Source organism: Salvelinus alpinus, chromosome 4 (assembly GCF_045679555.1).
Source record: "Salvelinus alpinus chromosome 4, SLU_Salpinus.1, whole genome shotgun sequence".
NCBI classification, from domain to species: domain Eukaryota; kingdom Metazoa; phylum Chordata; class Actinopteri; order Salmoniformes; family Salmonidae; genus Salvelinus; species Salvelinus alpinus.
In genome coordinates this window covers 64,035,500-64,052,669 of record NC_092089.1, presented here as the reverse complement: position 1 = coordinate 64,052,669, position 17,170 = coordinate 64,035,500, and positions in this window count along the sequence as shown.

Below are 17,170 nucleotides of genomic sequence, written 5' to 3'. Positions count from 1 at the left end.
AAGACCCAAGTGCAGACTGTGTGAAGTAGCAATGTTTATTGTAACAACAGGGGCAGGCAAACGACAGGTCAAGGCATGCAGGGGCCGATAATCCAGAGTAGGAGCAAAGGTACAGGACGGCAGGCAGGCACAGACAGACAGAAAACACAGGAATAAATACCCAGAGGATAAGTGGGGAAGATGGGCGACACCTGGAGGGGGTGGAGACAAGCACAGAAACAGATCAGGGCGTGACAGCTGTAGCTTATCGAGGTGGGTGTGGTGTGGGTGCAATGACAACCCATTCAATTCCTGGATGGGGAAATTTGCTCTTTGATCAAGAATCATAGTATTGCTGGATTAAAAAGACGTTCTGGAACGACTAAGTAAGTCTTTTTTGAAACCTCCCGCTTTGGGCTGGATGTGTCAATGTGTAGTTCATACATGCATAATCTATAAGTAGAATTACTGTCTTACCTCAATTAACCACAAAATCCCTAGTTTGAAAGAGTTGTGTGGCTCCATTTTGAGTACTGCAAGCTTGGCCCACATGGGCCAGCCCCCTAATATTTCGAGTTCCAACTAACGAGCTTCAGCCCCTCGCCATTTGTGTGAGTTCTAGCATATTGATGAGTGACTAGCACATTGACGAGTTGCAGAGTGGAAGAAGAAGGCTGGCCCTGCCCAGCATTATCCAATGAGGTTGCAGGGTGGGCACAATGGATCAGTGACACAGCAGAGAGAGCGAGAGAGCAATGACGTACTGCACATATCTGCATATATATTGTCATGACGTTGCCCTCTTTGGGTACAGCAAGCCCCATCCCCCTCTCTCTGTCTCCTACACTCAGGCTGCTGCGACCTCAGGTTGTAAATTCCTGGAGGAGTGAGTTTTCATAGAGAGAACAAAGGAAATTCTTCGACCTTGAGGTCCGAACAACATTTACGTTCTGGAGAAGGTATAAAAGATCGGTGAAGAATCCAGCTACGAACTGGTCCGTTTGGTACAATTTTGTGAAACTCATGGGAGACAATACGGCCACATTACCATAACGCTGTTTATATAATAGCCTCAGATATGAGGCTTACATCTAATTTTTGTTCAGGATGAATGAGGAAAGATTAAACTATTTGTGAAATTGTGGGATGCTATGTAATGATGTAATGTGAGAGAATTGTATTTCTGTGTAAAGTTTCACTTAAGTCACTGGCACGCCCCCATGAACACAGTTAGGACCTGGCGTCATGAGACAGCCTTTTTCTGCTCTTCCGAATAAAACCCCCACTTTGAGAATTTCTCAACAGACCGTGTTTCTCTCAATTACAAGAGGACAAAGGTTGCAGACCAGCTTACCTCGATAACGAGAGGGCCAAGGTTTGAGACGATTGCTGAATCTTTTAACCATCCCACGTGGTTAAACTCTTAGACTATCGATACCGACAGAATAAGAACAAGTCTTTGATATTAATTACTAGTTTGCAGCTAGGAATTCGGTATCATTGAACGCGAAGACCGACAACCGCCGAAACATCTACTCTATAACGACATGAATTAATGTCCCTCTGAACTATCCATTCTAACCACGACAGAGAGAGAGAGAGGGAGGACAGACTCTCCAACAGAAACTAACTTTTCAACAGAGATCCCGAAGGACACACTGAGCGTAAATATATATATATTGATTGCAATTGTTCCCGAATGAGTGAGCGTTCATGTGCAAAGGATTAGCATTTCAATTGTTATAATTATCAACTGTGTGTTGTCTTATCTCAGTCGACCCCCACTTCCCTTTTATACACCTAGCCGCAATGCCGGTTTATCCCACTAGGGAAACTCCGTTATCATTTCCTTGTAACTATCTACTGTTTGTTTATGCATTTCTGTGAATTACTTAGTTAGTAAATAAATGATTTAAGACAATTGATGTATGGATGACTCATAGTGAAGACTGGGTTCGTGTAGATAACCAACAATTTACGACGTTTGGAATGAGACTAACATGAGGTAAATAATTAATTAATTCGAAGACTAAGTGATCAGATATTCAAATATCTGAAAGTTATGTTAGGAAAATTATAACTTTATAATCTGAATATTTTCCTTGGTGCCCCGACTTCCTAGTTAAATACAGTTACATGATTAATCAGTTTAATCGCGTAATAATTAGAGAGTTATTTGAGAAATTAAGTCTTCAGTCTAATGATGCCAAAGACACGACAATATGATGTCGTACACATTTTTCGGCTACCCTTTTTGGCTCTTGAGCGCTACTTTCAGAACTAATGGATAAAAAGTGAACTGAATTCATCTGAATTAATCTCAGTTTTCCTATGTCCTTTCATCATTCATTTGATCTTTGACTTGTCAAGTTGTTCTATCCACCAGCAGCTAGGGGGCACTCATGTGTTCAATGTGCTGCTGTTCCCCAGTGAGACATTTCTGTTTTCTCACTCTCTGTTCTGTTGAGGATATGAGGACACAGAACTCTGCTTACTCTGCTATGTCTGCAAAAACCCAACTTGTGAATATGATTACCACATGGTTAATTAAAAAGCTAGTTGTTTCTCTCTTACTTGCTTTCTCCCTCCGCTCTCTCGCTCTTTCTTACTTGTACGCCCTCCTCCCATTCTATGTTTTAGCAGCCTTTGTGTTCACCGACATGAAGGCTTTGGCCTCTCTCTCTCTTTCCACTGTGTTGTACAATATCTCTCACATGTACTCTTTGTCTCTCTCTGTCTATCTCTCCCTCTCTCCAACCAGCTCTCTTTCCTTACGTCTTTCTCCGCATCCCTCCATCCCAATCTTTCATCTCTCTCTCACTCTGCATACATCTACCTCTCATTGGCTCTCTTTTTTTGTTTCCCCTCACGCCTTTCTCTCCCACCTACCCCACCCACACCCCCTCCCCCTCCCCTATTCTCCCCTCCAGGTTGTGTACAGTGTCCCACCATCTGTCCGGTAATCAGAGCAAGGCAGGTTTTCCCCTCCCACCATCTGTAATTAGCACAGTGACTGTTCCTCCTGTTCCTCCTTCTTCTTAATCCTAAACATCAGCCACCCATCAGCCATCTTAATCCTAAACATCAGCCACCCTGCACAGGCCCTTCGTTCAGACACCACTTAGGGTAACTACAGTACCCTACCACTCACAGGGAGTTAGAGAACAGAACAAGGTATGTACTGTGACTGAGCCGTGTGGTTTGTGTTTGGGCACTTTGTGAGCATCACTGAGAGAAACATGATCTTCTCCTACATGTTATAATTCTCTCACTGACTAAGGAGTATTCCAGACCCCATACACATGGATGTTTGAAGGACCTTCAAGCCAAGTTCAAATCTGAGAGGCCCTTATCACAGAGACTCTGAGATACTGCTGCTATTAGAGAGAAGACTCCTATAAGGCTGTACTTTATGCCTCCAGCTCTCCACAACGTCCCATTCATCAGGCTGGAGTACACTGCTCCTCTGGACCCTCTCACTGTAACAGAGACCCCCATAAGGAGATGGAGTGTGGTACAGTGACACTGCACATGACGAGACGTAAGCTAGCCCATCCAGCATGACCTAACACAAATAGTATATCCCTTCCATGTGTTTATCAGTGGGATCCCATAGGGATGATGTATGGTCCCTAAAGGTCTCTGTTTACATTCGCTCTGTCTTGATTAGTGGGAGAGAAGAATGTAAGGGACTGCTCACATGTTTCTTATGTATCTACTGGGAGTCGTTCAACACACGAGCACACATTACAGAAACATACATGAATTATTTGTAATTTTTATTTTTTTGTGCTTAATTGTATAGTTATCTGGTTTGTTGTATACCCTTTTGTATGTCAGAAGACCAGAACCTAAATAATAATAATAAGAAATAATTTTACTAGTTGACTACACGTACCATAGACGCATAGTATTGTGACTCTCACAGTGGACACTCAGCGACCCAGACCCTGCTGCTGTCGGAGATCACACATACTGACTCAAGGTAGTTGGGGAATAGGTAAGGGATGCGGACAATAATAATGATAAAGTTGATAAAGATGTTTCCACTACCTCTATAATGAATTGTTGTGCTGTAAACTTAAGCTTAATAGATATATATTTTTTAAGAATAAGTTAATTAATTTAAAACTCATGTAAGCAAAGAGCTGACTGGGTCTGTAACACTGTAATAAAGATTATAACCAATTACTATTTAGGAAGATAGACGCCTCTACATGTTCTGCGTTCTGTGTAGGGTAACACACACAGGTCACAATCCCACACAGGTCACAACCCCACACAGGTCACAACCCCACACAGGTCACAACCCCAAATAGGTCACAACCCCAAACAGGTCACAACCGCACACAGGTCACAACCGCACACAGGTCACAACCCCAAACAGGTCACAACCCCACACAGGTCACAACCCCACACAGGTCACCAACCCCACACAGGTCACAACCCCAAACAGGTCACAACCCCAAACAGGTCACAACCCCAAACAGGTCACAACCCCACACAGGTCACAACCCCACACAGGTCACAACCCCAAACAGGTCACAACCCCAAACAGGTCACAACCCCACACAGGTCACAACCCCACAAGGTCACCAACCCCAAACAGGTCACAACCCCACACAGGTCACAACCCCACACAGGTCACCAACCCCACACAGGTCACCAACCCCAAACAGGTCACAACCCCAAACAGGTCACAACCACACACAGGTCACAACCCCAAACAGGTCACAACCCCACACAGGTCACAACCCCACACAGGTCACAACCCCAAACAGGTCACAACCCCAAACAGGTCACAACCCCAAACAGGTCACAACCCCAAACAGGTCACAACCCCAAACAGGTCACAACCGCACACAGGTCACAACCCCACACAGGTCACAACCCCAAACAGGTCACAACCCCACACAGGTCACAACCCCACACAGGTCACAACCCCAAACAGGTCACAACCCCACACAGGTCACAACCCCACACAGGTCACAACCCCAAACAGGTCACAACCCCACACAGGTCACAACCCCACACAGGTCACAACCCTTACACATAAAGTAGAGAGTAACCCTATCTGGAGGTTTTCTATAAAGAAGACCAGCAGACATTCCCCCTGCCTAATAATAGTGGTTTGGGGACTTCTAATTGGTGCTCCGTGGTTGCACACTAATACCCTCTGACATCAGCCCGATACATTATTGGCATAATTAGCCATATAAGACTGTGTCCTATAAGGCTTATTAACAAACACCCTCGATGGCTCATTAGCCAACCCCATATGTGCTACTGTATGCATTTAGGATCACATGTGAAACTGTTAACGCTAGGACTGAACTTGGTGGTGTTGCGCAGATGAATAAGAAACCAGGGAGGTGAAGAAGAGAAAAGGTGAGCGAAAAGAAGACGAGGAGCCCTCTAAGTGGTTTAGAGAAAATCATGCAGAGGAGAGACGGAGGAGGCCCAATGCTCGATAACACCACCACCCTCCACCGACGCCCTCTCTGTGTCCTGACTAAATGGCACGACGGTGCACTGTAATGTCATTTCCACTCTATTGTTGGATGGATTTTCTGTTCGGTCCTCTGGGAATTCCCTGTCATGATCCCAAAACACCATGTGGTTATAAAATAAAAGTTTATTCAGCCAATTAGAGGAAGAGAAAGTGGTGAAGTGGTGCTTGTTGGGACTGGGGACGAACTCCCACCTTCAGATAGTTGACCTGAGTAATTCATTTTGTATAAGGGTTAGTGCTGAGCGATTAACTGAAAGTTAATACTGGTAATTAACTACAGTTACCAAAATCCATTGCGCGCCTAGTTGTCCGGTCTCGGAGACTGACAGAAGAATGCTTTATCGAGAGGGATAGAGAGCGGTCGCTTGGCGAGGTAACTCAACCTGAAAATGCATGACCTAAGTGACTGATAGTTGGTATTCAGCAGTCATGAATGCATGCCTTATTTACTTTGAAGAACTACTAAAATAGTGAACAGACAGAAAAGGCAGCAACTCTATAGAGATGAGATGATGACTTGGAATGAAATAATAAAGTCATCCAAAAAAAACGAATTTAATAGACACAACAAATACAATATTGAATACAAGTAATGTGAATAAATGATGGTTAATAAGTGATAAGCAGTAATGGGCAGTCACTACCATCATGGGACTTTTATTTACTTGGTTTATTCTGTGTTATTAGAGCATTCAACACACATAATGCATAGTGCATTTAATGTAAAAAATAAATCATTCTAAACCGAAAACAGTGATTATTTTTAAAATAATAGAAACCAAAACTGAACCAACCCCTTTTGGAACGCTAGTTTTCCTTTCCAGTGATAGTACAGTGAAATGACCTTCAAAGCTACTGAGTCTATACATCCTTTTGTTGAAAAGGGTTTAATATATGGGAAGGGTGTGTGTGTGTGTGTGTGTGTGTGTGTGTGTGTGTGTGTGTGTGTGTGTGTGTGTGTGTGTGTGTGTGTGTGTGTGTGTGTGTGTGTGTGTGTGCGTGTGCGCGTGCGCGTGTGTGTCCACAGGGGTCAAGGGTCAGGTAAATAAACCCATCCCCCTAGAGTTCTCCCTGCTTTGTTTAGTTGCCTCTGGGGGGGGGGGGGGGGGGGGGCATCGTAACCTGCCCCTGTACTTACGGCATCATCTGATCTGTTTAATTTATCTGTTTGTTTTGTTGCCACAGAGGAATAGCAGTGATCCCCGTTACATATGTAAAGCTGCTGTCCCACACAGCTGTTCAGTCCCAAGCTGTTCAATCTCCCTCAATCACCACTGTTTGATTTATAACTTCCTGGTGTCCTTGAGAGCCTGGTCTGGGATGCAGTCTCTCTGTCCACCACGAACCTCTAAACTAAAGCATTAGTGGCTGGGAGCGTTGACCGCAAAGTCTACTTCTGGGGATTAAAATATTTGGGAGTCCAAAAAAGAAAGCTAGAAAAATTAGTCTGGAAATAAGTCTGGATGGAAACGGAACAACTTGTAGGTCTCAGTGGCTGGTTGGTTTGTATTGTCGGTCAGATTGTGGGGACTGATGAGAACCGTGCCATCATGGGATGATGATTGTCATGTGAATTACCCCACTGACCGGTGCCATTTATCAACCATCATTCTAGAACCCTGAGAGAGCATGTGTTCTAACGGCAGCACAATCAGATCTGCTCTGTTTCCCTGCGCTGTTCCACCATTTTGAGGCGCGACTGGCATTGTTTTGAAACAATGTAAACTGTAACAGAAGCCTGTCCACGCTGATGATGATAAATTCATCCTAGAGGGAGGGTAAAGTAGAAAACAATGGCCACAATAGCCCAATCTCTACTGGGCTATCAGCCTTGTAGGAAAAAAAGGAGCCCCTCCTTTCCTCAGCTTCCTCTCCTCTGTAGGTGGGTCTGGTCAAGGTCAGAGATGGAGAAACTCCCTCATGTCTCCCACGTCTCCCTCCTCTTTCTGGGCCACCAGACTCCATGTCTAAATGACAATGTGTAATAATTTTTTTACTATGTATTCAACTGCATCTCTATCAGTGTTTCCTGAATGTTGGTAGGCTGCTTTTAGTTCTTCCTGAGTCATGGGTAAAGTCTGAGTTTTGGTGAGAAATGTAGTCATGGGTAACAAACAAACATGCACGTACTTTAAGTGGCTCATGTGTGCTTTAAAGGTTTGGTAGCCACGGCTCTATATCCCGTTCTTTCTGAAAACAATATTGTTTGCAGAATATTAAAGGATACACAGGCTGTTATTTCTACATGTTTAGTAAAGAGCAAAGAAACACAACAGATTGTCAGCTGCCTTCACTGCTGCTTGAAATGGATGCTCATTGCTCACAACTTAAAAAGCTGCAATGCTGTTTCTCACGTCTTTCTCAGTATGTGGTCGTTCGAATGGCTGTATGACAAAATACAAGCTGTTGTATAACTGCTGGTTCTGGAGGTTGAGCAGATACAATACAGATACCAATCATATGGTTAGGTTGTCTATGTGAGTTATGATGCCCATTGAAGCATCCCGGTGAACCCCATAACTTTATATTGATGAGCAAAGGACAGATAACACAGAGCAGGAATTTTCTAAGGTGTGTGGATGCCATGACCTCCTGTACTGATATATTTTATAATGAGCAGGGAGGAGGGGGTGAAGGAGGAGGGGCAGGATGAAGGGGGGAGGGGGTGAAGGAGGAGGAGGAGGAGGCGGGGGAGGGGGGAGGGAGGAGTAGATGGCGAGGAGGAGGAGTTGGGGGAGGGGAGGATGAGGAGGGGTGAGGAGTGAAGGTGGAAGGGGACAAGGAGACAAGAGGAGGGGAGGGGGAGGAGGTGGAGGAGGAGAATGAAGGGGAATAGGAGGAGGGGGAGGGGGATGATGAGGGGGTGACGGAGGAGGGGGAGGGGAGGAGGAGATGAAGGAGGAGGGGGGAAGGGAGGAGTAGTGGGAGGATGAAGAAAATGAAAGGGAGGAAGAGGAGGGGGTAAGGGTATGAATGGAGGAGGAGGAAGAGGAGGATGAGGGTGAAGAGGAGGATGAGGATGAGGAAAATAAAGGGGAGGAGGGGGAAGGGGATGAAGGAGGAGAAAGAGGTGGAGGGGGAGGAGGGGGAGGAAGAGGAGGAGGAGGAGAAGGAAAATGATGAATGGGGAGGAGGGGGAGGAGGAAATTTAGAGGGCCATAATTATGGAGAGTAAGAGTATGGAGAAGAGGAGGAGGAGGAGGAGGAGGAGGGGGAAGAAGGAGGAGAAGATGGAGGAGGAGGAGGAGGAGGGGGAGGAGGAGGCGGTGGCGGAGGATGCAGTAAAGAAGCAACAGAAGCCTACATTAATGACTCCAGTCATAATATCAGGCAATTCCATGAATTGTGAATTATGTTCAGTTGGAGTTTTTTCCACCTAAATTTGGGGTAAAAATCTAATGGGGTTTTCAATGGGGTGGTTTTTAAGCTACTGAACCTGGGGGGTAAATGCGGCCAGGAGATGGCAATGCTTCAAATAGGCCTAGCTTGTGCATCATTATCACTAGCTATCACTAGCAAACTGAAAAAATGTAATTGGTGGTTAACTTGATTATTCTTACATGTACAACTACAGTTCAAAAGCATTGGATTGGTATAAACATTAGCAAGAGAGAGTCTTGGCACTATTCCTTTTAAATCCAAATTACATTGAAATTGCCGTTATAATTTAAACCTAAACTAACTCATGACCTGACCCTAACCTATGACTTGCCCTCCAGTTAAAAGAAGTGACATCCCTAAAAAACATGAAAAAAACTATTCAACAATAATGGTTCCTAGCCTCCCACCCATGCTATCTGTCACTGACACTAAAACTGAAACTAAATCATATAGAAATTACATTTTTATACAACTACAACTCAATAAAAAGGAGCAAATCAGGTCTGAAATCTAACTGAAACTAAACTGTATTTCAAATAAAAATGGAAAAAACGAATAGAAATAAAAACAAATATAAAAACAAAAATATTAAATAACCTTGTTGGTTGAGATAAAAGTAAATGCATGTTCACTTTATGAGACAGGGAGTAGAAATAAGATGTCTTGCTCGCATCTAGATATTCACGTTTATTACCATAAGGCTCTACACAGGGTAGTGCGTACGGCCCAGTACATCACTGGGTCCAAGCTTCCTGCCATCTAGGACCTACAGTATATAATAGGCGATGTCAGAGGAAAGCCCATAAAATTGCTGAGAGACTCCAGTCACCCAAGTCATAGACTGTTTTCTCTGCTACCGCATTGCAAGCAGTACCAGAGCACCAAGTCTAGGACCAAAAGGCTCCTTACCCACCCCCCCTACCCCTTTTAATTATTTTTTACTTTTGCTAATTTGGTAAATACTTTCTTAAAACTCTTATTGAACTGCACTGTTGATTAAGGGCTTGTAAGTGAGCATTTCACGGTAAGGTCTACACCTGTTGTGTTCTGCGCATGTGATAAATAAAGTTTGATTTGATTTATGATAGTAGTCTAGGTTGAGAAATGACAGTGCAGTTTGAGTTCTACATGCGTGGGAGGAGTGAACGAGAGAGAGAGAGAGAGAGAGAGAGAGAGAGAGAGAGAGAGAGAGAGAGAGAGAGAGAGAGAGAGAGAGAGAGAGAGAGAGAGAGAGAGAGAGAGAGCACGAGAGAGAGAGCACGAGAGAGAGAGCACACTCAGCAAAATAGTTAATTAATCCCAATCCAAAGTACCCTGGCACAGTAGACGGGCCGCGTCACGAATGAACAGATTTAGCTAGTTAACCCACACACGTGCCTGGAAACAAACACACGCTTAGAGATACTTGTATATATGAACCTGGACACACATACAGTACTCATCAACTCAGGAACACACACACACACACAGGTTGGCATTTATTGGGATGACTCATGTACTCGAGGCAGCTCTGAGAGTAGTCACTAGCTGGCACAGCCAAAAAGTCATACAATTTGATTTTAAACCTAACCTAACCCAAACCCTAACTTTAACTCTAACTTAACCACACTGCTAACTCTAATACATTTTCATGAATCTTTACAATATAGCCAATGTTGACTTTGCAGCTGGCCAATCTAGTGTAAATCGCTCAATTCTGCCTCCAAGGCAAGATTCATGACAACAAATGCCAACCTGCAACACGCAGGCATGTATGCACGTGAGCACACACACACACACACACACACACACACACACGCACGCACGCATGGGCGCCCAAACACACACTGCATCTCCTGGGATGTAGATATTTAATTTGGAGATAAACAACTTACATTTTTAAGAAACAGCTGACGCCACCATTCTCAGCAACAGAAGGCCCAGAGCAAAAAGGACAGACATGGGATTTGGCGATTGGCACAGAAAAGGCCCTTTTTAAATCTCCGGCCTGCACAGACGTCTGCATGGGCTTGAAAAGGCGATATGATTTGAATGGTATCTAAACTGACGCACAGTAAATCTCTCTCTCCTACTCCTGTAAAGACTCTAGTTCACTTCCCCACCATGGACTCCTATTAGAAGTGGGAGGATACGCAACAGGCCTGTCAGTAGCATCTACAGTATTATCACTGACTGATGTTTCAACATTACGCTAAACACTCTGTAGCAGAGAGAAGCCACATGGAGGCAAATTACAGTCGCTCCTCTGCTGTATTCACATTGATAAAGACACGTAAATGAGGAAACAACTGTCTGTCTGGTATTAGTCACATTCTAGGAGACTGTACTGTCGTCACCCCCGCCGTTAGTCAGCTTTGTACAGTGTTAGCTAGAGCCTTTTTCAATGTAAATCTCAGCTGTTACTCAGTGTCAGAAGTTATACCTGGTTGGGTCCTGTGTTCTCTCCAAGTAATGTTGAAAGACCTGTTCTATTTTTATGATCATTTTTATTTTGTAAAGTGTATTGAGACGTGTTAAATGCACTTTAAATAAATTGTCATTTGATTTGATATGATATTCTTGCAAATCCTGGTGTGGTTAGTATTGTTAATTCTGTTTTACTTAAAGGGAAGTGCTGATCCCTCTAGGACCCTGTACTTTCCCAGGTAACTGTATAGAGTTAGCTCTCTAGGACCAGTTCTTCATCCTGTGTTCCCCTATAGCTGCCTCTCCTGTAATTTCCCAGGTTCCAATAGAAGGTGGGTAGCTATAGTGTTAGCAGGTCCGGTATTGTATTACCTGTAGTTCCCCTATAGCAGTCTCTCCTGTGATCCCCTGCAGATAACAGTATTAAGTGTTAGCTGCTCCTGGGCCCAGTGTTGTATTAGCTGTAGGTCACCAACCACTAACAGGTTGAGTTACACTGGGACAGACACTGCCTTATGTGATCTGCTCCCTCTCTCTTTCCCTGACATCAGCTGATTTAGTGACAATCTGCCATGTGTCACTTTCTGCAGACACAAAGGTCCTGGGATTGACGAATCGACTGGCCTTGTACGCTTCCAGCCTTATCTTGTTAAAAACAATTGAAGAAAAGCAATTACCTGTGTGTTCCCATTGTGTCAGAAACAATAACAACATAACAGGTGTAAGAACCAGGCTACTCTCGTTCTCTCTCTGGTCTTCAAAGGAGACCCTTACTTTCCTCCTCCACCCCATCTTGAAACATTTGTAACCTTTCCCCGTGCCGGGCCTGTTGTGCCTGCGAAGCAAATAGCCTTGCTCATCCTGTCGACCTAAACAACCCCTCGCCTCGCAGCTCTTTCTCGGAAACTTCAAACCGTCAGATTGATCCCTTCCTCTCCTTTAAAAACGGGCAGTTCACGCTTCCTTGATTTCCTTGTTTTGGTCCCATCCGTCCTGGTCACGTAAGCCTGGAGCTCTCGTTATGTACTATGGGAGGGGAGAGGTCAGGCGTCAATGTAGCTCTTCTCTTCCTGGACCATTCTCCCTGTGGCTTTATTTAAAACGGAGAACATGAGGACATAAGAGGCTGTTCCATGCAGCTGAAGTGGCCCTCGAGAAAGTTGATGGCCACACACCCACTCATGCGGGGCTTATATACCCTTGATCTTCTGACTGTAACATTAGCCTCGACCTAGTATATCTACCGCCTAGGGATGCAAATTGTTCTCTGTTTGGGCTATTACATAAAACATTTTACCATGCCATTGGATTTACAGTAGGTTAAAAGTTGGGTGAAAAAAAGACTTATGTTGATGACTTTTTGCAAATCTAATTAGTTTTCCACGTTGTGTCAACGTCATCACATAGGTTTTTTTGGGGGGGGGGGTTGAAATGACATGGAAACAATGTTGATTGAACCGGTTTTTGCCCAGTGGGTGGTTTGGGCATTGAGACAGGGTTCTGGGGAGTGTTAGTGTAGCATGAGAAGAGAAGAGGCCCATAGAGATTACACATGGATCAGGGCACGGAGAAACAGCACTGCTAATTAAACAGCGTTGTGTTCCATGTTTGCCTCAATGGAGCAGTTGATTAGATAGATAATTGAATTGGGTAGCAACATTTGACAGGGGAGTTTTACGTCTCGTCCAATCGTAATCGAAAACAGCACATTGTTATCACAAAACAAATAACATATCCTGTAAGTGCGTGATTATTGTTTCACATTCTTGACACCTAGAAAGGTGACGAAGGCATGTATAATGTAGAGTGCCTTCAAAAAGTATTCATACCCTTTGACTTATTGAACACTTTGTTGTTACAGCCTGAATTCAAAATGGATAAATTGTTGTTTTCTTCTCACCCATCTACACACAATACCCGATAATGACATAGTGAAAACATGTTTGTAGAAAGTTTAACAAATTCTTTTGAAAATGAAAAACGGAAATATCTCATGTACATAAGTATTCACATCCCTAAGTCAATACTTTGTGGAAGCACCTTTGGCAGTGAGTACAGCTGTGAGTATTTCTGGGTAAGTCTGTAAGAGCTTTCCTCACCTGGATTGTGCAACATTTGCCCATTATTCTTTTCAAAATTCTTCAAGCTCTGTCAAATTGGTTATTTTCAGGTCTTGCCAAAGATTTTCAAGTAGAATTAGTAAGTCAAAACTATAACTCGGCTATTCAGGAACATTCACTGTCTCCTTGGTAAGCAACTCCAGTATGGATTTGGCCTTATGTTTTAGGTTATTGTCCTGCTGAAGGTAAATTCATCTCCCAGTGTCTGTTGGAATGCAGACTGAACAAGGTTTTCCTCTAGGATTTTGCCTGTGCTTAACTCCATTCCGTTTCTTTTTTATTCTGAAAAACTCCCCAGTCTTTAACGATTACAAGCATACCCATAACATGATGCAGCCACCACTATGCTTGAAAGTATGGAGAGTCGTACTCAGTAATGTGTTGTATTGGATTTGCTCCATTAAGACTTTGTATTCAGGACAAAAAGTTAATTGCTTTGCCACATTTCTTTGCAGTATTACTTAAATGCTTTGTTGCAAATAGGATGCATGTTTTAGAATATTTTTTATTCTGTACAGGCTTCCTTCTTTTTGCTCTGGCAATTAGGTTAGTATTATGGAGTAACTACAATGTTGTTGATCCATCCTCAGTTTTCTCTTATCACAGACATTAAACTCTGTAACTGTTTTAAAGTCACCATTGACCACATGGTGAAATCCCTGAGCAGTGTCCTTCCTCTCCGGTAACTGAGTTAAGAAGGACACCTGTGTATTTGTAGTGACTGGGTGTATTGATACACCATCCAAAGTGTAATAACTTCACCAGGCTCAAAGGGATATGCAGCGTTTGCTTTATTTATTTTTTACCCATCTACCAATAGGTACCCTTCTTTGTGAGGCATTGGAAAACCTCCCTGGTCTTTATGGTTGAATATGTGTTTGAAATGCACTGCTCAACTGAGGGACCTTACAGATAAATGTATGTGTGGGGTACGAAGATGAGGTAGTCATTCAAAAATCATGTTAAACACTATTAGTGTATACGGAGTGAGTCCATGCAACTTATTAAGCACATTTTTCCTCCGTAACTTATTTAGGCTTGCCGTATAAAGGAGTAGAATACCTATTGAATACTTATTAACTCAAGACATTTCAGCTCCACATTTTTTATCCATTTGTCAACATTTCTAAAAACATAATTGCACTTTGACATTATGGGGTATTGTGTACAGGCCAGGCTGTAACACAACAAAATGTGGGGGAAATTAAGGAGTGTGAATACTTTCTGAAGTCACTATATATGCTACATAGAGTATATATCCATTGATAAATTACATTACACACCAATAACACATTTAGAGAACTGTGACCTTGCTGGTTTGAAAATAGTTGTTTTGGAATGAAGCTGATGATGATTCATTCTTAGGTCAAAAGTGAAGAGTTATACCTGGGGGAAAAATCTATTTATGTGAAACATTTGAATGAATTCCACCAACAGCAGATGTGTTTGAGCTAAATATATAGTCTCCGTCGTCAAATCAGTCCTACATATCTCATGCAATCTCTATTTCTGTTTATAAATAATATGCATCACTCTTCAAACCATCTCCCTTAGAGATAAAATAGACATAAAAATAGTGCCTGATCACTCCCTCCCCTTACAACCACCTCCTGAATAAACCCAAACAACTTGTTAAAGCATCTCTACTTCAGTAAAGCCCAGGGGAACCGAATGATGCCTTGTTTGATTTCTTATTTTTCTCAGCCACTGGACTGTTAAATACTCTTGGTCCAGTTTAGTGTGTTTGGCACCATGCCAATACGTCTGATGGCATAGGAACTTTGAAGACATTCTTCAGTGGATATAAATAGTGTATTTATTTCTCACCCCCTGCCAGGGGCTCAGACAATAGAACCAAGATGGCTTCCCTCTCCCTGACCACATTCTGTTTTTCTCATGCACTAGTATCCCTATATCACCCTATTCTCTATAATACTTTATTTGAATTTACATCCCCTGTATGTCTTGAACGACCCAACATGAGACATGACCCAGTTCAAGTGTAACATGTTCTGATTGGCTATGTATAGAACAAAGGTCCAAAGCAACATTTACATCTATCCTACATGATAAGTGTGTGGCTTCTCTGGGTATGAAAACCACAGCCTTAGAGTCGCTAGCCCATATTTCCTCATAATGTAATTTGTCAGTCTCCACATCACCTTCTGCTTAACCCTTCACCCAGCAGCTCTACAGTATATGACGTACCCATGACAACATCCATTGTCAGTCTCCACATCCAACACATCTAGAGATCTAACGCACATGTCTTCTTTGACATCCCTGAATCACTCTCATGTCGCTCCTGTCTGTAATATGGCCAGTTGTGGATGTATTTGTCATGGTAGAAAAGTCAGAGGCTTTGTTGGTTTAAAAAATGTAGATACAGTAAATAAAGAGTTGGAATTCAAAGCATTCAGCCTACTGTTTAAATTAGACCGAGCATAATACTGCAATATTGTAATGGCTGTCGTAGTCATTCTCCTCCTCAGACGAGGAGGAGCATGGATCGGACCAAGATGCGGATTGGTAAGTATTCATATTTTAATGGGAAAACAACAACCAACAAACGTGACTAACCTGAAACAGTCCTGTGTGGCCCAAACACTGACACAGGAACAAACACCCACAAAACACAGGTGAAACCCAGGCTGCCTAAGTATGATTCTCAATCAGGGACAACGATTGACAGCTGTCTCTGATTGAGAATCATACCAGGCCGAACAAAAAATCCCAACATAGAAAATCAAACCTAGACCAACCCACCCAACTCACGCCCTGACCAACTAAAACAAATACAAAACAAAGGAAAACAGGTCAGGAACGTGACAAATATCAAACGGAACAAAGAGGATTAGAGAGCAAAGCTTGGGTAACGACGTGACTCCATTATTGAACAAATACTGGCTCCATCTCACCGGAGGCCTGGCAGACCACAAAGCTGAAGACGTTCACGGAGGTAGCAGTAGACAACATACACACAGAGGTAGTCGTTGTTTTCAATCTTTTCCTCTCCCTCTCTCTCTTTGTCTCTCTCTCTCTCTCTCTCTCTCACACACACACACACACATGGTGAGGCTGGTAGAAGGGAGGACGGCTAATATTAATGGCTGGAATGGAGTGAATGGATTGGTATCAAACTATGTGTTTGATGTGTTTTATACCGCTAAGTACACGACGTTCTAGCCTGTCCTCCCCAATGAAGGTGCCACCAGCCGCCTGTGACACACACACACACACACACTATTATGGAGCATGTAGTGACACACTTGTAGTGACACCAGTTTTCTATTTCCAAATGTTAAAACATGGAGCACACTCAAGAATGTCTGAGTAATGATTTCAAGGTCTGTTTTTAATCTTCTGGCCAATAGCTTCTTCTTTGGCTGAAGATTAAAATAATTGCAGCATAAATCATATTAGATTGTGTTTATGCTATGAAGGTGGCTCATACCATAGGCAATTTCTCCCAATCTTCATTTCTCATCACTTATGAGGATACATTCATTTTAGCAAAAGCGCAACGCGTGATCGATCTATCTGCTTACATACAGTGTCTAAATGCGGCACAATATCATGAGATATATTCCCATATCACTATATTTGTCTGATTAATAACAGTTCATATATGGTTTTGCAAACCATTGAATATGCCATTCGCGTCACAGCAAAGTGCCTTCAGCGTAGTGCGCGGCGTTTCAGCACCACGGACAACAGCGCATGTATTTATTTAGGGGTTCAGCGATGAGGGAGACCCGAAGCCCACACAAAG